This window comes from Canis aureus, chromosome 37, assembly GCF_053574225.1.
Source record: "Canis aureus isolate CA01 chromosome 37, VMU_Caureus_v.1.0, whole genome shotgun sequence".
Taxonomy (NCBI): Eukaryota; Metazoa; Chordata; class Mammalia; order Carnivora; family Canidae; genus Canis; species Canis aureus.
The window spans coordinates 8,305,457-8,329,114 of NC_135647.1; the positions used below are offsets into that span (position 1 = coordinate 8,305,457).

General features: G+C 38.4%; 2 long non-coding RNA genes across 43 annotated transcripts in view; one reads left to right on the forward strand and one right to left on the reverse strand.

Moving 5' to 3' along the window:
* LOC144306781 (uncharacterized) overlaps nt 1-23,658 on the forward strand; it is a 350,851-nt gene that overhangs the window by 14,369 nt on the left and 312,824 nt on the right. For 25 of the 42 annotated variants that reach the window (XR_013373854.1, XR_013373855.1, XR_013373856.1 and 22 more), the window contains exon 1: nt 15,980-16,547. The exons of 5 other annotated variants lie outside the window; for them this stretch is intronic. This is a non-coding gene — a long non-coding RNA (uncharacterized LOC144306781). 12 more of the 42 variants (XR_013373851.1, XR_013373890.1, XR_013373887.1 and 9 more) reach the window with 3 other exon arrangements.
* On the reverse strand, nt 545-15,608 carry LOC144306783 (uncharacterized). The gene is made up of 3 exons (XR_013373894.1): nt 14,600-15,608; nt 2,041-8,523; nt 545-746 (listed from the first exon to the last, which is right to left on the reverse strand). It is a non-coding gene; the product is annotated as an uncharacterized LOC144306783 (long non-coding RNA).

Genomic DNA, 23,658 nt, shown 5'->3' on the forward strand with positions numbered 1-23,658 from the left:
AAAAATTTCCTTCTTGTTCTTATTCATCATTACAACTCTTTCCTTGTGAATAGGGTACATGAAATGAGTGCATGAGCTCTAATAGTCTCTACCAATTAAAGGATACATGCTAGGCTTGGTTTCACATGGATCTGTGGCATGTACACAGCTCTCTGGGCACCTTGTGCAGCCAGCACATGGTGACACTGAGATCTGTCATTTAAAACACCTATTTTATTTGTCACCTTCCTTTCAGCTCTGACTGGCCCTATCAGGTGTTTGCCAGGTGGTCTATGAGGTCACATGTATTTCTGCACTTCCCCCACTGTGGGCAGGACACGGCTCTGACAGCAATCCAGAAAATCTGGGTTATAGGTCTGGTCTCCTCACTTGCCTGTTTGCTTTGTAGGGGGTCAAACCAAATTCTTCCCATATAAGTCATTGTCTCTTTTTTTTTGTTTTGTTTTTGTTTTTGTTTTTTTTTTATTGGTGTTCAATTTACTAACATACAGAATAACACCCAGTGCCCGTCACCCATTCACTCCCACCCCCCGCCCTTCTCCCCTTCCACCACCCCTAGTTCGTTTCCCAGAGTTAGCAGTCTTTACGTTCTGTCTCCCTTTCTGATATTTCCCACACATTTCTTCTCCCTTCCCTTAAGTCATTGTCTCTTGCCTCTCCTCTCTTTGATCCTTTTTGCCCGTGGATTTCCAAATCGCATTCAGGAGCGTGATATTTTCTCATGTTCTTGGAGAGAATGCTTCTTCCTGGTAGATTTTAGGAGAAGAGGCGCCTTGACTGGCCTGTGATTTTTGGTGTAATCATTTTACTACTTTATCATTAGACTTTGATTCTCTACAATGCAGATAATGCAGCTAGTTTTGCTAATTATCTGAGTTGTCAAGTCATTGGATTTTTAAAATTTTGGGTTCTCAGTTATGTAGATTGTGTTTGTGTAGGTGCAAACCATGGAAGTAACTTGGTAAAATGTGCTTCCCGCTATGTTAAGTTGTGTACTGTTTACCTGACATTACCCAGAAACATCTGCTTAGCATAACATAAATTAGCCTTTTGTTCTGTTTCCACAGTCACCTTAAATGCCATATAATGACAATGCATTGAATGTTTCCTTTTCCCTTTATCAAATTAAGGGTTCATTTTTTTAAAAATACAACAAAATAATTTTTTGTCTTCCTTTCCTGAATTTTTCACAACATGAATTCTACAACATGAAACGTGAATTACTGGGAACAACAACAACAAAAAAAAAAAAAAAGAAAAAAAGAAAAATATACCACCAAAGAATTTACTATAAATGTTTTTATTTTTTTCTGTTCTTTATATAGTGTTATTATTAAAAGAGTATGGATTATTTCCTAGTAATATTTCTAGCTTAATGAGGGATCCTGGGAATATCAGTTCTAGGTAAAGACAATAAGCATATAAAATGAGATACATGTGAATTTTCCCTGGAATACAAATAAAATAGGTGATGGGAACTAAGGAGGGCACTTGCTGTGATGAGCACCAGTGTTGTATAGAAGTGATGAATCACTGAATTGTACACTTGAAACTAATATCACACTGTATGTAAACTAACTGAAATTTAAATAAAAACTACAAGCAAAACAAGACGACACAAAACCAACCAAACAGAAAACAAATACAAAATCCAGTCAGTCTGGAAGGCAAAGAGAGACACAGAAAGATGTTTATAAAGGAAGCCATTAATACCCTGCATTGTTGGGGTGCTTAAGACCTATTAGGTTGTAGGATTATATCATGGGTCAATCAGAGTGAATTTGATTTCTCTGTAGGTGATATGTATGCTCTGAATATAATTCTTGCCACACTCCAACTTTTTTTTAAAAAAATAAACTTTTTACTTGGAATAGTTTTAGGTGTACAGAAAAGTTGCATAGATAGAACAGAGGGCTCCTGTGCACCCTTTACTCAGTTCCCCCAGATGCTAACATCTTACAAAACTATGGTACATTTGTGATGATTAAGAACTTAACCTTATTGTTTTACTATTAACTACAGTCTTTATTTGGAGTTTACCAGGTTTTTCAGTAGTGTTCTTTTCCCTTTCAAGGATCCAATCCAAGATACCAAATTGGGCCTAAAGTTCCAACTGTTGAGAAAAATTAGGACCAGAGTTAGAGCTATAATGGGATAGTGACTGAGATTTGGAATGAGGAAGAGTAAATAGAAATAGCAGAGTTGTAAGCCTTGGAGAAACCTTGACTTCAAGGATGTAACCATCATTATGTTTTATTTCAAGCCATTTATATTTGTGATGTTGCTGTCAGGTCAGCTGGTATTTTCCTTTATTATCAGAATATAAAAGGTTCTTTTAAGTCAAAATATTGAAAAATCTGTCTACCATGAAACATTCCTCTAGTTAAGTGAAGGACAGTATCTCAGAGGTGTAGTAGTATCATCTATAGGAACATGTGTATATAATATCCTAAGATACAGTTATCTTCATACATAGATAGTACCTTGTGTATTTCATCTCCTTCCAACTTATCCATTCTCCCTTGACCTGTCGTTACAATAAGCATCACAGTGTTTGTTTCTTTGATTCATTCATTCACCCCCAACCCAAGGATATTGGGAACCTCTCCGTGCTAAGCACTGGGCTGAACTATTTGATCCAGAGTCTTTTAAATGAACCAAGGTAAGATAGTCAGGCTTTATTGCACAGTGGGCAGGTGCTAAAAAATGTATTCCTGAAGAACTGTAGAAGGAAGCATGGATGCCATGATAAGGCAGAGGAAACTCATGCAGATGACATGGAAGCATGAAGTAGCATCATCTTTTGAGTGTTCATGTCCTGACTGGAAGCAGGAGCTGGGACTTGGTATATGGGAGAGGGTTCAAAATGATGAAGGCATTGTATGTCACCTGAAGGGTCTGAATTAATCATGAAGAGGTTGGGAAACCAATGCTCTGATTTTGCTTTGGAAATGTCAATCTAGAGAATAGATTGCTAGAGGAAAGAATTTGAGGCAGGGGAGCCAGGGGGAGTTTTGGGGAAAGATGGTTTACACAAGAAACCATAAAAACCTTTTTCCTATTCTCTACCTAACACCAATATCATCATTTTAAGGGCACATTGAAATGCTACTTCCTCTGAAAAGCCTTTTTTTCTTTCCCCTACTCTTCAGACATACCTCCCATAGGTCTTCATTCACAACTCCATTGTCATAGTCATCCTGGAGTGTTACAAATATTGTCTTATAAAAAAACAAAACAAAAACCCAAATATTGTTTTCTGTGTCTGTCTTCCTATTACAGTGAGCTTCTCTGGTTCTGGGACTATGTCTTATTCGTCTTAGCATCTTCAGCATTTAGGATGGTGCCTGGTACAAGGTGTCTTCTTATATATATTTGATGGGTTTAGAGACAGAATGAATATTTGCCAGCTGTGGAGAGAATGCATGGGAAAGTTGGCCTTTCCTCCAAAACTGAACACTCACTATCACCCAAATTAATTTTTGCAAAATTCCATGCACAAATATTTAATCAGTTCAATTGAGGAAACAAGGAAATGAGACTCAATTAAAGAAGAAATTGTAAGTCTTTAAGCAATCTCCAGATTAGAATTGCTTGGTCATGAGTGAGATAATCAAAATTTGTGACTTAGCAAGTAAGAGAGATGTTTATGGATGCAAACTTGTTGCAGAATACATTATAAAAATGATGTGTGATTTACATCAACCATATTCTGTGGACAGAAATTTCTTTAGTTCTGAGGGTTATCAATGGGAGTAAGCAAAATATCTGTATTCTGGGAAAAGAACTTTAGTTAGCCTTTTTGGACCCCTGTTGCAAGTTTATAAACAGTCACTGGAACCAGGGGTCACAAAAGCAAATGTTATTAGGAGCCAGGAAAGTAGCAGAAATGAACAAAGGTGACTGGTGTACTGAACTAGGATGTTGGAAAGTCTTATGAAATAGAATCATTCCTGATCAATCTCAAGATGACAGCCCTTACTCCAATCAACAGATTGTAACATGCAGGAGTTGGGGTCAGTTTGCTATAACTTTTATTTTTTCATTAGAAGCCAAATATCTAAATTTTTAAAAGAAGCTGTATTTTTGTATTGACAATAAATAATTTTTAAAAACCCACAGTGGATACTGTATGGGTAAAACCACTTCCAGGAATGATAGACTGGGTTGTTTTAGATCTGCTTTCCCACCAAGAGCAGCTAGAGAAGCTGGACTAAGTAATACAAAAATAAAAAAATCTAAAATAATTGCAGAACCAGCAAGGAATGAAGAATTGTGAGGTCAAGATCTGACAAAGGATGAGAGTCGTTAGGGGTGAGCCTGATATTTGGATATACTTTTCCCTAAAGTGATTACTAATTCTGAAATCTGTGGCTGAGAGGATGCAATCTGACAAAGCTTTGGGCAGATTCATGGAGGTGGGAGACCAAAAATTGGAGATCATAGTTTGCCAAGGAGGGGGGATCTTGGTAAATACTTCAAGCAGTCAATTTGGATCGAGAAAGCCTATCTCCAGAAATGACAGTGAGCTGGAAATAGATCAATTCTTGGAGGAACGGGAGCCCAACATCAGATGACCTCCATTTGGCAACTGGGCTAGGGTGTGTAGGGGTTCCTAGTGCCGCTAACCTAGCTGCCTGGTAAAAGCATATGCACATTCTCTCTGGAGGAAAATAGCATTATTTAGGGTCTCTTGATAAATTTCACATACAGTGCCTTGTAACCAGAAACAAGGAGACAAGATGTCATCAAAATCCAGAAGAAAAGTAGCCTAGAGAAACAGACTCACAGGTGTTCTAGATAATAGAGTTTTCATACAAAGACTTTAAAACAACCAACACTCATATTTTAAGAAGGTAAAAGACAAGATGAAAAATATCTACAGAGGACTGGAAACAATAATAATCAACCACAAGAAATTTACAGAATTAAAACTGAGCCATAAAAACATATATAGGAAATCAGACTTTAACTACTGCTCTGCACATTCTGAGTGTAGCTATAGCATAATGGTCTACTAAAAATTGTCCTGGTTTATGGTATATAGCATAAAGCATTTGGCAAAAGTAATGAAATCTTTCTTTATGGACCAGAAAGGATAGCAAAGATTATAGATCAAAAAAGATGAGGGAAATGATGCAATTTTTAAAAAAAAGATTTTATTTATTTATTCATGAAAGACAGAGAGAGAGAAAGGCAGAGACATAAGCAGAGGGAGAAGCAGACTCCAGGCAAGGAGCCCGATGTGGGACTCAATCCTGAGACCGCGGGATCATGCCCTGAGCCAGGGGCAGGTGCTCAACGGCTGAGCCACCCAGGCATCCTGGAAATGATGCAATTAGCGTCAATAAAATGAGTTTAGACTTTCAGTAACTCTAACAAATATGAATTAACTTATAAAATCTCCAATCTAAAATCAGACTTGAAATGTTTTAACAAGGAAATGCTGAGGGATAGTACAGTAGGTACTAATATAATAATCTATGGGATCAGATAGATCTAGGTTTGACACCTGGGTCTATTTCTTATTGGATAGGGAAGAGGATGACCTTGGACCAAGTACTAAGCTCTCTGAATGTTATAGTTCTCATTTCTAAAATATGGGTAATCAATTTGTTGAAGTTTTCAAGAAACTTAGAAAATGCGTATGTAATACCCAAGCACAGTAGGCACATAGAGTAAACATGATAGTTCACTCAGATTTGTTGGCACAGGTAAGGACCTGGTCTTCTTTCCTCTCTTTATGACCTAGAGCTCTTTCCAACCTGTTGCCTCTCATCACATGCATTTCCTCCTTGTCTCCTTTTACTAATTGCTTTTATTCATTTTAAAAGAGAAATGGAAAATTCATCTCGTGATTAATTAGCACATCTATCTCATGGAGTTAATTAGCATCTTCTGAGATTAATATAGTTTAATATATTATCTGGAATATATTTTAATCTATACCTGGAAGAAAGTATATTTTGAAACATCATTGATTTACATTTATTCTGAGAGTACCAAAAAATGACCTTTTTACTTTTCTCACACTGTATCAAAAATATCAGTATGGATTGTCTGTTCAAACTAAAAATTCTATTAGGTTTTTTTTTTTTTTTTTTTTTTTTTTTACTTCCTTGCCCGGGAGAGAGATTTACAGCTTTATATTTGTGTGCTTGATAGCCTCTTTTGTGATAAGCAAGACAGCTTAGCAGAGTCCTGAGTCATCAGCAAGACCCCAACTGCTTCAGTCATTGCACAGAACGCTGGCAGAAGAAACATTTTTGAATTCATTATCTGGAACCTTTATTTTTTGGCCATCTTTCCTTTCTTCATTTTTTTTTTAATTTAATTTTTTAAATTTCTTAAATTTATTTAAATTCAATTTGCCAACATATAGTGTAACACCCAGTGCTCATCATCTCATCAAGTGCCCTCCTTAGTGCCTGTCATCCAGTCACCCCATCCCCCATCCACCTCCCCTTATGCAACCCCTTGTTTCCCAGAGTTAGGAGTCTCTCATGGTTTGTCTTCCTCTCTAATTTTTCCCCACTCAGTTTACCTCCTTTCACTTTTAGTCCCTTTCACTATTTATTATATTCCACATATGAGTCCTTTCTTCCACACCTTCTTTTCGTGTAAATGTCTACCATATTGCCATATTGAAAGACAAAGGTCATGAGATATTTAAATTTAAAAATACAATGTCTATATTCCAAATTATTTTGAAATATCCCTCATAGAAGAAATGCTATTTGTGTATCACTTGCCAAGAGATTTTTCACTAAACTAAAAAACATACAAGAGAACAATTTTTATATCAAAAATATATGAGCACTTTCTATTTTTACCCTATGTACTTCAAATATTAGTACTTAGGATAATTTTTATATGTTTGCTCCCTTTTATATGAAAAGAAACTGAACCTTCATTCTTTACTTAAAACTATTTAGACATTTTATACCAGATCTCTATGTATTTTCTGCCTCAATTTTAATATCTCATTATTATAAGGATGGTTTTCCTCCAGGTGAACAACAGAAAAATGGTAACATTTTTAAGAATGGAGTTTGATTTTTTTTTTCTGCACTGAGATAGTAGTTTGTTTTATAACATTTTTCCTAAATGTCAGGGCAAAAGCTGTTGAACTGGATAGGCCTACAAATTTTTTTTTATCGACTTAAGCAAACAAAATATATTTTATAGTTTTATGTATCAGAAGAAAAAGTGTTCTCTTTACCACCGCTTGCTACTTCCTTATTGGAAAGAAATTTTAACTCAACAACTTTGCATGTACCAAATATTAAAACCAGATGTGGGAGGGTGCCTGGGTGGCTCAGTTGGTTAAGTACCTGACTCTTGATCTCAGCCCCGGTCATGATCATAGGGTCCTGGGATGGAGCCCTGTGTCTGGCTCCCTGCTCAACGGGGAGTCTGCTTCTCCCTCTGCCTCTTCCCCTCCCCTTGCTCGCATTCTCTCTCTCTCTCTCTCTCACAAATAAATAAAAACCTTTAAAAATAAATAAATAAAACCAGGCACTGCAGATATCAGCATGAATTGGTCCTGCACTCATGGGATTCATGGCTGCAGGTGCATTGAATGCTTCCAGTGTCCTGAGAGTTTTGAAGGAGACATTTTCAAAGGTTAGGGTTTTCTTTTTCTTTTTCTTCTCCTTTTTCTCTTCCTCCCCCTTCTCTTTTTCCTCCTCCTTCTCCTCCCTGTTTATTCTTCATAAACTTTAATGTTTAGAGCACTTTTAGATTTACAGAGACATTGGGTAAGAGAATACAGAAAATTCCATAAACCCCATGCACTGTTTCCCCTGGTGGTAGTATCTTACTTTCATATGATATATATATATATATATAAAATTATAATTAATGAACCAACCCTGATAATTATTATTAACAAAAGTCTACACTTTATTCACATTTCCTTAGTTTTCAGGTAATACTCTTTTTCTGTTCCAGGATCCCACTCAGAATACCACATTACCTTTAGTTGCCATGTCTCTTGCCTGGGATGATTTCTCAGATACTTCTTGTGTTCAATGTTCTTTGATAGCTTTGAGGAGTTGTGTGTTTGTGCTTGGGAAAAAAATAACTAAACTAAAATACTTAATCATGCTGAGAATCATACCCCATGATTATTTGTCTAGTAAAGGCAGGAATCCGATTCAACTAGATGGTCCTCTCTTGGGAGCTGCGAAGAGTTAGTTCATTAGGGCTCGGGCACATTTCAACAGTGCCCCTCCTGGGACACCTCCTGGCGGTGACAGTGGCTGTACTTTCACACTTTCTTTGACTCTGGGCAGTAATGTTTGGCCTCTCAAAACCTTTTCCAGTCTTCCTCGGTCTCTCTAGATTCCAAATATTTCTTTTAATTAGCAATGACATCCAATTTTTCATCAGCAGAAATCCTGTACCTCCTTTTTAAAGGCAGAAAGAGCAGAGTATTCAAAACCCACAATTGTTGGAATCTGCATCCTGGACAGGAGAGGGGGTGTTCATATTTCATCCTTTCAGAATGCCTAACAATTTCTAATAAAAAAAAGAAAAGACAAAACAGTTGAGACTGAATGTTCATACTCTGCCAAACATAATCCCAATAGTAAGTAGAGTTAGCATTGTTAACAGAGGGGTGTGCAAGATGCTGGAGGAGTAGAGAGAAGGGAGACACTAAATCTATTGCTTAGGAAAAAGAAGAAGGGGAAGAAAGGGATCAGCAGAGACTGTAAGGCTTCTCACAGGTGATATCTGAACCAAGTCTTCAAAAACATGTGGTGGATAATGCCAGCATCCCAGGTAGAGGAAATAGCCTGAATGGGAGTATGGAATGATGTGGTATGTTTAAGGACCTGCCAACAATTGTAAAGTGGTACAAGGCAGAGGGAGTATCAGAGAGCAGTAGGAGATGAGATTGGAGAGGTAAGCAGAGATTGGTCAGATTGGAAAGGGTGTCTTGGGCCACTCTGAGATCTAAGAACGCTATGATATTAGCTCACCTAAGTGGCAGAGCAGTGAGGTTTAAGATTTAGATTGGAAAGGGTTAGGATAAGAAGGTCAGGAGTTAGTGCACTCAGGCAAAAGATCTGTCCATTTGGTAAAATGGTAAAAGAGCACATTTAAGTCTTGACTTAAAAAGTTCTTAGCTTGCTGAGACTGGGTTGACTAGACGTTGGCAATGCCAGAATTAAAACTAGGTTTATGAGACACTGAAACTTTGGCTGCCTGGAGAGATGCTCCTTGGTCAAAGAGAAGTCCAGGAGGCTATTTGCCCTCTAGTGGCAACCACAAAGCATTTTCTACTTTGCTAGCAATGGGACTAGAATCTACAGTACAGAACAGATCCACTTGGGAAGCTAGCACTTGTTATACTTCGGAAAGCTATTTGAATTAGTTCCTAGACTTGAATATCTAGCTTAATACATAAACCTAATATGAGGTTATAGATATATAATAATAAAAATGTATCATACATACTGCTGTGTTATATTACTCATTGAAATTATTTTCAGAGTTTTTCAGTATTATACTTAATAGGTAAGAATGTAGCTAGTATCAAAAATGTTATCTTTAAAAATTTTTAGTGCGATTTATTTATTTTTAATGAACAGCATAAGATATTTGGAGGTAGATAAATTTCCCTGCATATCCAAGCATAAATTTCCCAGCATATCTATTTTAGATCTTCTAATTTGTTCACTTTGATTTTATACTTGCCAGCTAGAGAACTTTGGCCACACAATTTAGCATTATAGAATTTCCAGTTCATTTTGTTTATTTTTTCCACATAAATTGTTTACATCCATTTGAGAAAACTTTGGTATTACTTTTGTTTAATATCAGTTTTTAATCTTTAAAATGTTCAGTCTGAGAAGTAATGCTTTCCCCTGCCTTTGCTAAAGGCACTTTGCAGAAACATCTCATTATTTATTTATAAGGGTAAGTCTCCAGAAAAAGGTAACATTATCACTGGCCTACTCTTGCTTCCACACACATGAATACATTCATAATTGATGAGATGGTCTATACTAGTATTGCAACTAGAACAAACCTAAGGTCAGATCTCTGGGAGAGCAAAGCATGTCATTATTTTTGGTAAGAAATACATAAGGGACAAACATTTAAAATTATCTGAAAGGAGATGTACTGGTAGGGGGAAAAGAACCGGTGTGGGAAAGTGAAAGGAAGCACACAAGTCTAGAAGAATATTTTGAATCGTGTCTTGCAAATAAAGTGATTTTGGTTTTCACAGTGGTCTCCCTTATTAGGGCAGGTTAATGATTGACCACTATGTTAGCCAGTCTCTCTCTTTTTCTTTCGCCTTTTCCCTTTCCTTTCTTTCTTCCTTCCTTCCTTCCTTTCTTCTTATCCTTCCTTCCTTTTTTTTTTTTTTTTTTTTCCTGGCAGTTATTCCCTCAAAGAAACTGAAATTCTTTGAGAAACAATAGGTTTAAACTGCTGCCACAAGTTCTGGCCAGATGAACATCAAAGAGACAGGTGAGATTTCCCCTGGAGTGCTTCTGCCTAGGCTTCTTTCTCTTGGAGCTGAAATGATCTTATGAGGGGGTTCTCCAACATACAATGGGTTACTAGTGATGAGAATGTAGAGTCACTGACATAGATATTCACTTGTGTGGCTAACGGGCTGAGATGGGGGTGGTGGAGAGCAGGCATAAAATATATGCAGGGCATAATACCAATTTTTTTTTTAAAAAAGAAAACCGATGTGTGTGTGTGTGTGTGTGTGTGTTTATGCATAAAAAACTAACTGGATTTGCTCTAAATGTTAATAGGGATTGTCTCAGGCTGATGCGGCACTGGATAGTCTTAGTCCCCCTTGCTACCTTTTCTAGTTATCTGTATTTTAAAAAGAATACAAAAGTTTTCTTAAAACAGAAAAGATAGTTACATTGTAGGTATAAAGCATTTGTAAGTACTCAGAGTTATGTACTCATATTTATGGCTTATTTGGGTTTTAAACACTACTTAAAATCCTTAGGTACTAGAAAAAGATAAAGGTGAATACTATTATGATTTTAGAGTGGCATAGGCTTTTTTTATGTGTTAAAGCAACAAACAAAAACCATAAAAGAGGGGATCCCTGGGTGGCTTGGTGGTTTAGTGCCTGCCTTCGGCCCAGGGCGTGATCCTGGAGTCCCAGGATCGAGTCCCAGGATCGAGTCCCGGGATCGAGTCCCACATTGGGCTCCCTGCATGGAGCCTGCTTCTCCCTCTGCCTGTGTCTCTGCCTCTTTCTGTCTCTTTGTCTCTCTCATGAATAAATAAATAAAATCTTAAAAAAACCCATAAAAGATTGATATTATCACATGATTTTTAAAGCCTCTGTAGATTTTTAAGTGAAAATAGTGTTTAAATAAGGATTAAAGACACATATCAAACATATATATTAGTATATATATGTATATATATAGTTAAATGGTATACCATATTATTTAAAATATATATTTATACAAATACATATCATTCTTTACTTATCAAATGAACAAGAATTCATAAAAAAAAGAAAGATTGTTTCTAGTACAGGCAAGGTTTCAGAGAAATGGGTACTTATGTACTATGCAAATGAGAAAATAAATTGGTACAGGATGATTTGTCAGTATCAAAAAACTTAAAAATATTTACAGCTTTCAACCTAGCAATCTCATGCCTATGAATTTATCTTGAGGAAATTAACATATACTCTTTAAAGACCTAGTGACTTCACTTGGAGGAATTTACTCCACAAACTCATACGGGGGTGCCTGGGTGGCTGTGTCAGTTAATGGTCTAACTCTTAATTTCAGCATGGGTCATGGTCTGGGAGTCATGAAATCGAGCCCCAGTTTTGGCCCCGTGGTGGGCATGGAGCCTCCTTGGGATTTTCTCTCTCTCTCTCTCCCTCTGTCTCTCCCTCTCTATCTTGGTAAAACAAAACAAAACAAAAGCAAATAAACTCCCACATGTGTAAAATGAAACAGATACAGGGTTTTTATGTAGCTTTGTAATAAAAGATTGGAAGTAACCTAGCTCACCATCAATAACAGTAACATAAATTATGGGTACTTCCAGACAACAGAATATTATGGAGGAAGAACAAAATGAAAAAGAATATATTTGATATAGAAGGAACCCCCTTCACGAGTACTTTTAAATTAAAAAGATACGGAACAGTGAAAAAAAAAAAAGAATATATTTGCATTTGCTTGTTTACTCATAAAAATACTCTGGAAGGATATCTCAAAAATTAAGAATAGTGACTCTCATGGGGTGTAATTGTGCAATTAGGCAAATGTAGAAAGAGAATGAGAGGGGAAAATATTCTCTATATTTTGGTTTTTGAAGAATTTTGTAAAGTACTCACAAAATGGAACTGTAAGATCATGTAGAAAAACCAAGTACCTGTTAAGTGTCCAAACTGAATAAATAGAATGCCTGAAATTAACTGTGCTTATCTGTTCCTCTTTGAGAGCAGAGAAAATGCTTTTCCTTCTTGGAATCCTCAAGCCTGAAAAAGTACCTGACACATAGTAGGTACTCAATTAATTTTAGAAGAATAAATGAATCTGTGAAGGTTTAAAGGTTGTTAGTAATCAAGGAAAAAGCCACAAGAATATCTCACTTTCATGATTTTTTTTTTTTTGGCAAAAACTAATTTTTGAGAGAAGACCAAAAAGTTCCAAGAGTCCAAGTAGCGATTTTAAGTACTTCTTTCATCAACTCTAATCCTAAAGAGCCTGTTGATGCAGATTATTAAGGCAAAAGGAAAATCAAATAAAATGGCTGCAAGGCAATGCACTGCCACACTGTGGTACCATATAGGTTCATAAACCGGATCTATCGTTTCTATCCAATAATATGCCAAATCACTTTTCCTTTTCTTGCAAATGAGAGGTATCAGGATATGCTCACAACTAAGTCATGACAGTTAATGAGGGGTAGAAGACATTGAACTTAGGGAATATGCTATAAAACATCAAAACCCACCACAAAACACACTAAGTATCAAAAATGATCTAGTGCCAGTGTAATAGTTAACACTTGGGGAAATATTCAGGGACAGAAATGAAGTCTATGAAATGAGCTGGTGACTATATATCTGATTAGTGATTCTCAACACTGGCTGCACATTATATTCATCTGGGGAGCTTTTAAAAATACTGATGCCAGGGCTCCACTCCCAGAGATTCTGATTAAATTCATGTGGGGTGGGGCCCAGGTGTTCCTTTTTTTTTATTATTATTTTTTAAGCTCCTAGGGGTGATGCTAATATAGAGTCAGAGTTGAAAAACATTATGTTAGAATGGAGAGGGATGGAGGAAATTCTCTTATAGTATAAGGTGACTTAATCAACTGCTTCCAGCCTTTAATTTATGAACAAAGTTTTTCAGATTAAACCTTTCATTTCCTCATCTCCCTAGAACAGACCTTGCCCCCAAACCCATGCTTCAACTGTTAAATTATTTCCTATAGGCCTGTCTCTCTTGCTTTCATTTTTTCCTGCATGGTTCCATTTGCACCACAATACAAATGGTTTTCCTTCTATCAAGGACTTGGCTGTCTACAGAATGTATGCAACCTAAATTCCTCAGCTTGGCTTCACCCCACCCTACCATCACCTAATGAAATCATTTTGTTGCACAGTTTCCTCATCCACACCCAATTGTTGGGATAGATAACTTCTGAGAGCTTTTCAACTCTGAAATTGTAAGTTCCCTGGTTTATTGTCATACTACTCACCCCACTCGTAAATAACAGATCTCATCTTTTATAGTTCCCTAAAGTATTTCTTAACTGAAGTCAAACAAAATCCTCTCCACTGCCTCACTTAATCCATGCTCTTTTCCCTCCAATGATGGTTTTTATGCCATTTGCTCTCCTATAAGCGTTTTCATTCCCCTCCCCCAACATATCCTCAGTTACCTGGCTCAAGTTCACCTTGAGGTTTTGGGACATATTACCGGTTTACCTCCATCATATTCTTGATTTAGGAGTTCCTTGGTACTTTGTAGTATAGACCCTCTTTATTAAAAGTATGGTCCACGAGCCAGCATCACTTGGATGCTTGTTATATACATCCAGTATCCCAGGCCTCCCCACAGTCTGCGTTTCAAGCAGATGGCAGGTGACTCAGTGCACCTGTAACTTTGAGATGCACTGGTCTATAACAGCTTATTAGCGTCTTTTGTTTACTTTTTAAAAAACAATTTATTTGAGAGAGCATGCAGGGAGAGGGGGAGAAAGAGAGGGGGTGATCTAAACTGAAGCAGACTCCCTGTTGGGCATGGAGCTTTATCTCAGGACTTTGAGATCATGACCTGAGCTGAAACCAAGAGTCAGATCTTTAACCAACTGAGACACCCGGGGACCCCACTTTTGTTTTCTAGTTTCTTTCTTTCTTGCATAGGAAGTGCTTTCAGTTCAGGGATCCTAGAACACAGAGAAACAGGGAATGACATGAAATTTCTATTGATGCGCAACAGCAGTAAAATCTCATAGTGTTCCAGCTCTTTGGTGTTTGGGTAGGTTTTTCTCATTCGTCCTTGAGAGTTGCATGTATGGAACTTCTAACTTTAAAAATCTTTAACTAAACCTTCTAGTACTTAATACTCACCTAGCAGTTCACCGTGAGCTGTTTGTTGAACGAAACAGTAATCATCGCGTTTACCAAATGCAACTGGAGGGATAGTGAACCCAAAATTTAATTTTAAAGGTTGATACAGTGGTGGGCTTCTAGCATTTTAGAGGTCTTTTTCTTTTAACGATTCTATTTATTTATTCATGAGAGACAGAGAGAGAGGCACTTTAGAGGCCTTGAGAGAACATCTCCCAGGGTCGACTTCTTTTACAGATGAAGAAACGGGAGGCCCAGAGAGAGAAAGGACTACAGCAGGGAGGGCAGAGTTGACATCCTCTGTCGTACTCGGGCACACTCCCCCAGTTGTCCAGCGTCAGTAACAATGCATCATCAATCTTGGACGCCGCCAAAAACCGGTAAGTAAGCGCCCAAAATAGATGTTTAGGAATTCAAGGGTATTCATTTTACTCCAGCCTTTACCCAGAGATCATTGGCTCTTGCAGTGTAGATGATCCATCACATGGTCTTTACCAGCCACCTGAGAGCCTGCATCTTGGGGATCCAGAAACGGCCGTGACCCCTGGTCTTCGGGAGGTCACCGCGCAGCAGACAGCAAGGTGCAGGGAGGGCAACCAAAACACAAGCCCCGAAACCCTGGCGCCTTTTGGAGTCGTGCACTTGCCTTCCGGACCCTCAAAAGCGCCGTCCAGGAAGGACACAATGGAGTCGCGGGAGCAACGGCAGCCGGCTCCGAGCCTGAGTCGTCGAGACTTTACATTCCGTTCTTCCCTGTGCAATTCTGAGCTTTTTCCAAACCTCCGGGGTCCTCTGTAGTGATGCCAGCGCAGGGCAGGGCACGCGGTTAAGGCCCCAGCGAACTGAGGCATCAACACTTTCAAAGCCCACTTTCTCGACAAGTTTTTATTCGGTTTTCCCTTTTTCGTGGGTGAGTGGAAACGAGTGGAGAGCGGATGCTCCCTCAGCCAGCCAGGCCGAGGCACGCGGGGCGCGGGGAAGGCGAGCCCGGGGCGCTCGGGCCGCTGGGGGGCGGGGCGGGGCGGGGCGGGGCGGGGCGGGGCGCGCAGGCGCAGGAGCAGGCACAGGAGCAGGCGCAGGCGCAGGCGCAGGCGCAGGCACCTCCCGCCCGCCCGCCCAGGCCGCGCATTCCTGCGCCTCCTCCCGCGCGCCGCGCCGCCTCCCCCGACAGCTGATTCATTGGCTCCGCAGCCCAGACTGCCTGGCGCCGGCCGCGTGACGTCACCCATTCACCGAGCCCGCCTCCCCCCTCCGCTGGCGCCGGCCGGGCGGTCGTCTTGACAACGCAGACGCCAGCCGGCACAATGACTTCCAGCTGGAGCAGCCCAGCCAGCCCGCGCGCTCGCAGCTAGCGCGGGGCTGAGGAGCGCGGGGGTGGGTTTCTTCTTTCTTTTCCTTCCCTTTCCTTCTCTTTCCTTCTCTTCTCTTCTCATTTCTTTTCTTTTTTTTCTTTTTTCCTTTCTTTTCTTTTCTTTTTTCTTTTCTTTTCTTTTTTCTTTCTTTTCTTTTTTTTTCTTCCTTTCCTTTCTCTTTTTTTTCTGTCCTTTTCTTTTTTTCTTTTCCTTCTTTTTCCTCTCTTTTCTTTCTTCTCTCTCTCCTTCTCCCTCCCTCCCTCTCTTTCTCTCCCTCCCTCTCTTTTTAGGCTCCTGCGGGTTCCCCCTGCCCGGAAGGGCACTCGCTCTGGTTTTCTAGGGCTCCGGTCCCAGGCTCCTCCGAAGCGCGCTTGCAGGCGCCCTTCGTCAGTCGCGGTCTCCCTGGGCTCTGTGTTTTGCTGGGCAACACCCCATGCTAGGCTCGGCCGACCTACTGGCGGTTGGGTTCAGCCCTTGCAGCGCCAACACCTGCAGAGCTGAGGCTCCTGCCAAAAGGCATAAAGCAAAGGAGGAAAAATTCATCGCCGTAATAACGAAAATGATAAACCTCAGCTGTCTTATAGAAGAATGTCAGAGTAGGTGTCGATTACCTCCCACAATCACAAAACGACTTGCTTTAAAAGAATTCGCTCTATCCCTTATTAAAGCGCGGTGGTTCTCATTTGCTTTTTAAGTCGTACTTTATGACAGAAACTTAAAGTTGGGAATGAGATCGCTCTTCCAAAAAGATAAATCTTCCCAGAAGAGGCGGAAAAGTCTGGGAAATTGTAGTGCTCTAAATTAGCATGGGGAGTATGTGAGGATCCTATTTGGAGTGAGCTAGGGAGAAAGAGCAAGGAGGAGGAGGAAAACGAAGAGATGGAAGGGATTCGTGGTTTTGGAGTAAGGCAAAATCTTTAAACTCTGGAGCTAGGGGGGAAAGAAGACATAACTGTTGACCAGAATTAGGTAGGAGGTGATTTCCTATGCCTCATTTCACTTTTTTGGCCAAACCTCTTGGTTCAAAACAGCTGCAGTTTTGGATCTAAGTCCACAAGTGAGAACTAAGGGCAACCAACCCTCCTACGGAGAGGATAGATCTACATTGTTGAAGCTGCTTATCTGCAGGATGAATGAGCCCAGGAGATGCAGACTCCCTTCCCACCTCATAAAAATACCTCCAGTGAAAACAAGCACTTTGGCCTCTTTCTACTTTCTATTAGTCCAGATTTCACCATGTCTTTCTTTGCCTTGTTGTTTAAGTTTATATATTTCGTCTAGTCCTCAAACAGGTTTTAAACCCTTTGAAGGCAGAGGACTCTTTCTGAAAAATTTTTAAATCTGGCCTGGCTGAGGAAGATGCATAGTGCAGTATCTTTTGATGATGGTGCTAAGGACACAAGGCATTTAGTTGGTCAGGTTGTCATTTATTGGCTCATAATAATCCTTGGATTCCATGTCTTCAACATGCTTCCCAAATAGTTAATTACAAAGAGTTACTAGGCAATGGTTGGTGATTATTAATAAAAGTAACTAATATATTAGAATCCCTGGTCAAGATAGGAAATAATTGTCATATATTCCCCCAGGGTTATAGTTGGTAGTTGTCAACAGTTTGTTAATTTTTTTTTTAAAAACACCCTTGAACCCATTTTGTTACCCATCAAAAATGAGGACTCTGTGAAACATTAATTTTCTAAAATTGCTGCCTATTTAAATGTGATTGTAATTGCTCCTTAGCGTTTTAAAATTATAACATTGGTACCAAATGCTGTAGAATCCAAAGAACAGTCTATCGGGTTTGGCATTTTTGTATAAAATGGTCTATAACATAATGGATAGCTGATTATCCCATCCACATTATTTGGATTCAGCTTAAATGCCAAGGCTTCATCATTAGGGTGGAAAAAACAACCACCCTCAGGAGACTTAAAATATATCACATATTTAGTTATCTCTTCACTTATCCCACTAGACTTACAGGTATGCTGCTCACTTGTAGTTTCAGTAATACCACTAGCTACCAGTGATTCCCAATCCTAAACACACTTTAGAATTACCCCCACGAACTTTGAAAAAATACTGTTGGCTATATTCCTTCCCTAGAAATTCTTATTCACCTGATCTGGGGTGTGGCCTCAAAATCTATGTTTTAAAACAAAAATTTTCCTTTGAGTTGTAAATTCACAGGAAGTTCAGAAGGTAGTGCAGAGAGGTCCTATTTACCCTTCAGGTTGTTTTCACCATTGGTTACATTTTATATATCTATAGTACAATAATAAAAATCAGGAAGCTGATTTTACTTTGTTGTAAAGTATTTGTGTAATTCTGTGTCAGCTCATTACCTGTAGACTTCTGTAACTGCTACCACAATCAAGACAAAACTATTCCAACACAAGTTTCTTCCCTTTTTAGTCACCTCCCTCCCCACACTATCCCTAAACCCTAAACCCACCAATCTCTTCTCCATCTCTATTATTTTGTCATTTTGAGACAGTGTTATGTCATATAAATTGATTCTTACAAGCTTATGACTTGAGGTTTTTTTTTTTTTCTACTCAGCCCAATGCCCTTGAAATCCATTCAAGTTGCTGCATATATTAACAATTTATTCGTTTTTATTACTGAGATGTCTTACATTGTATGGATATACCACAGTTTAATTATCTGCCTATTGTAGGACACTGTGGTTGTTTCCTTTCTGGGGACTGTTACAAGTAAAGCTGCTATGAACATTAATATACATACAGGTTTTTGCTTGTACATACATGTTCATTTCTCTGAAATTAATGCCCAGGAGGGGGACTGCTAGCTCACATGATCATATATGTTTAGTTTTTTTAAGAAACTGCCAAACTATTTTACAGGAATGCTGTACTATTTTCCTTTCCCAACAGCAATGTATGATAGAGCCAGTTTCTCCCATCCTTGTCAGTACTTTTTTTCCAAACAATTCTGATAGGTGTGTAGTGATATCTCACTGTGGTATTATTAATTTGCATCTCCCCAATTATTAGTGATGTTGAATGCCTTTTCATGTCCTTATATGTTATTCACATATCCTCCTTGATGAAGTGTCCTTCGTATCTTTTGCCCATGTTTTACTGTTGTCTTGAGAGTTCAGAAATTCTAGATGTGAGTCCTTTATCAGACATTTGGTTTGCAAGTATTTTGTCTTAGCCTTTTCATCTTCTTAAAGAGATCTTTTGGAGAGCAAAGTTTTTAATTTTGATAAGATCTGATCTTTTGATTTTTCCTTTCTGAATCATGCCTTTAGTTTCCAGCCTAAGAACTTTCCATCAAGTCCTAGGTCCTGAAGATTGTTTCCTATGTTTTCTTCTAAAGGTTTTACATTTTACATGTGAGTCCATGATCCATTTTAACTTAATTTTCATATAATGTGTGAAGTTTAGATTAAGTTTCATTTTTTGCTCCTGAATATCCAGTTTGTTGAAGGAGACTATCCTTCCTCCATTAAACTGCTTTCGCATCTTTGCAAAAATCAGTTGGCAGTATTTATGTGAGGTGTATTCTTGGTTTCTCTGTTTTGTTCTATTGATCAGTATATCCATCTCTCCAGTAATACTACACTGTCTTGACAACTGTAGGTATGCAATAAGCCTTAAAACTAGTAGACTGCTTCCTCTGAGATTATCCCTGCATGTGTGTGTGTGTATGTGTGTATGCAAATATAGAATATATGTCTATATATTCTAGTTCCATTCCCTTTCTATACAAATTTTGGGATGATCTTATGTATATCTGCAATAAACCTTGCCTGGATTTTGATAGGTATTGTGTTTAAACTATATATCAATTTGGGAAGAATTGACATCTTAGTTACTATGTGAGGTCTCCCAATTTATAAACTATATATCAATTTGGGAAGAATTGACATCTTAGTTACTATGCGAGGTCTCCCGATTTATGAGTGCAGTATGCGTCGCCACTTATTCAGATCTTGTTTGATTTCTTTCATTAGCATTTTGTAGTTTTTATCATATAGGCTCTGAACATGTTAATTAGATTTATACCTAAGTGTTTCACCTTGTTGGGCAATTGCAAACCCTATTGTATTTTTAATTTCTGTTTACATGTGCTCACTGTTAGTATGTAGAGATTTACTTGATTTTTGTATGTTGATCTTTTATTCCATGACCTTGCTGTACTTACTTATTTGTTCTGGGAGGTTTTTTGGTAGTTTGTTGATCTGTTTTGGATTCCTTGGGATTTTTTTACATAGAGAATCATGTCATCTGCAAACAGGGGGCTTTAGTTCTTTGGTTTTTTTTTTTCTTTTTCTTGCCTCATTGTATTTGCTAGAACTTCCACTACTATGTTGAGCAGCAATGGTGAAGTGGAACATCCTTGCCTTATTCCTATTCTTAGAAGGAAAGCATTCAGCTCTTCATCATTAAGTATGGTGTTATAGATTTATTTACTTTTTAATTTTTTAAAATCAATTTGAGGAAGTTCTTCTTTATTCCTGTTTTCTGAGAGTCTTTATCATGAATTGATATTGAATTTTGTCAAGAACTTTTTCTGCATCAGTTGATAGGATTATGTAGTTTTTCTTATTTAGCCTATAAATATGGTAGATTATATTGATTGATTTGCAAATGTTGAACCCTCCTTGTATCCCAGAAATAAATACCCACTAGGTCACAGTATAAAATTCTAAGCTGACATAGTGCTAAATTCTGTCTGCTAATATTTTGTCAGGGATTGTTGCATTTATATTCACGAGAGATATTAGACTATAGCTTCCCTTTTTTTCTTTTTCTTTCTTTTTCTTGGTGGGGGGAAGGGAAGGACAGTATTTGTCTGATTTGGATATCAGGATAATACTGACTTTCTAAAATTAATTGGAAAGTATTCTACTTCTTCTAATGTAGGGAAGAAAGTGCATAGTAATTGGTGTTGATTCTTTTTAAATTTATTTTATTTTTTATTTTTTAAAAGATTTTGTTTATTTATTCATGAGAGACACACAGAGAGGCAGAGACAATAGGCAGAGGGAGAAGCAGGCTCCATGCAGGAAGTCCGATGTGGGATTCGATCCCGGAAACTCCAGGATCACACCCTGGGCTGAAGGCAGACGCCCAACTGCTGAGCCACCCAGGCATCCTGTTAATTCTTTTTTTAAGTGTTTGGTAGAATTTTGTGATGAAACAATCTGAGCCTGGAGATTTTTTTCCTAGAACTTTAAAATTACACATCCAATTTCCTTAATAGGTATAGGGTTATTTATAATATCTGTTCTATGTTGTGGGAGTTGGGATTGGGGGTACTTTTTGAGAAAATGGTTCATTTTACCCGAGTTGTCAAATTTGTGTGTGTAGTATTCTCTTATTATTATTTTGATGTCTGCAGGATCTGTAGTGCTATCAGATATTACTGTTTCATTCCTAATATTACTTTTTTTTAATTTTTTTTATTTATTCATGATAGGCACACAGTGAGAGAGAGAGAGGCAGAGACACAGGCAGAGGGAGAAGCAGGCTCCATGCACCGGGAGCCCGACGTGGGATTCGATCCCGGATCTCCAGGATCGCGCCCTGGGCCAAAGGCAGGCGCCAAACCGCTGCGCCACCCAGGGATCCCTCATTCCTAATATTACTAATTCGTGTCCTCTCTTCTGTCTTTGCTAGTCTTGCCATTGATTTGTCAATTTTATTTGTATTTTCCCCAGAGAACTACCTTTTTGTTTTTTACCAATTTTCTCTATTTTCTGTTTTCAGTTGCATGGCTTTCTACTCTTATCATTATTATTTCTTCCTTCTCTTTGCTTTGGGCTTATTTTGCTCCTTCTTTTCTAGGTTCTTGAAATATGATCTTGGATTTTTGAGAATTTTCCTGCCTTCTAATATAAGTTTCCAATACTGTAAGTTTCCCTTTCAGCACTGATTTTGCTGTATCCCATAAGTTTTAGTATGTTGTATTTTCACTTTCACTCAGTTCAATGTGTTTTTCGATTCTCATTGAAACTTCGTCTTTGTCCCTTGAATTATTTAGAAGGGTGTTGTTTAGTTGCCAAGTTTTGGCTTATTTTTCGGTTATCTTTCTGCTAGTGATGTCTAGTTTGACTTCATTATTATCAGAGAATACATTCTGTATGATTTAATTCTTTTAAATTCCTTGAGGTTTGTTTCACAGCGCAGAATTTGACCTAGCCTCATGTATGTTCTATGGTTGTTAGAAAAGAATGCTGCTCTTCTTGGGCAGAGTGTCAGCTTCTGTTGGATGATGATGTTGTTAAGTTCTTTTATACCTTTTCTGATTTTCTTTCTGGTTGTTCAATCAGTGGTTGAGAGGAGTTTTGAAGTTCCAACTATAATTGTCAATATGCTTATTTCTCCTTTCAGTTCTACCAGTTTTTGTTCACATACTTTACAACTCTATTATTTGGTGTATACCATTTAGAATCACTATATCTTCTTGGTAAATCCACCCTTTTATTATTATGTGATGTCCTATCATCCACCCAGGCTGCTCCAGCTATTATTTTTTAAAATACATTTTTCAGCCCTATCCTCTTTCTCCTTTCTTTCCTGGTCTCCAAGGATGTGAATGTTAGGTATCTTATTATTGTACTAACAGTATCTGAGGCTTAGCTCATTTTTAAAGTCTATTTTCCTTTCTATCTTCCACATTGGGTAATTTGTATGATTGTGTTCAAGATCACTGATTCTTTTGTCCTTCCATTCTGCTGTTGAGGTCATCCATTAAGTTTTTTGTTTTGTTTTCTTTTTGTTACTGTATTTCCATTTCTACAATATTCTTTTGGTTCTTTTTTATAGCTTTGTTTTCTTTGTTGAGACTTCCTAATTTTTATTTGTTCCAAGCACATTCATAATTGCTCACTAAAACATTTTTATGATTGCTGCTTCAAAGTCTGTGATCAATAACTTTAACAACTTTGTCATTACAGTGTTGGTGTCTATAAGTTTTCTTTTCTCATTCAAGTTGTGATTTTTCTGATTCTTGTGATGAAGAGTGATTTTCTGTTGAAACTTGGATGTTGGGAGTACTATGCTGGGACTCTGAATCTTACTTAGAACTTCTGTGTTAGAAGGTCTCTAACACAGGTATGACAGAGGAAGTAGGGTTGGGGGGGGGAGGGAGAAAGGTGCTGTCTTGTTGCTGGTAGGGGTTGAAATCCATGCTTGTGTTGACACCTGAAAGGAATGGGCCTTTCACTAAGAGTTATGGCTCCCCACTAGGTCTCTGTTGGGCATGAAGGCTTCATTACTCTTCATTATTGTTCATTACTGTGGCTTCCACTGATACTGTGGAATTGGGATGGTCTTGTTATTGCTGAGTGGTGGAGAAAGTCCTGACCCTCCAGTAGGTCTTCTCTGATACCACTCCAGTGGGGAAAGAAGGAACACTATTAATTCTGAGTGGAGTGCTGGTCCAGGTTCCTCACATGGTCTCAATGGATACCACTGGGGAGACCCCCTTATTTCCTTGTGGGGATGAGAATCTTGGCTTTGTGCTTTCTTTCTCTGACACTACTCAGGTAAGAGTGTTGGGGTACCCGACAAGGGGAGAGATCTAGGCTTCTGCTCAGTGTTTGCTAGTGGGGGAGGGGATGGAGTCACAGTTTTCTCTGCGGTATTTGAAGTAAAGCCATGACTGTTTAAGCATTTTCTCTCTGGCTACAATGCCCCCTTGTCCTCTGCCTAGAGAGAGCAGGCTTTTGTT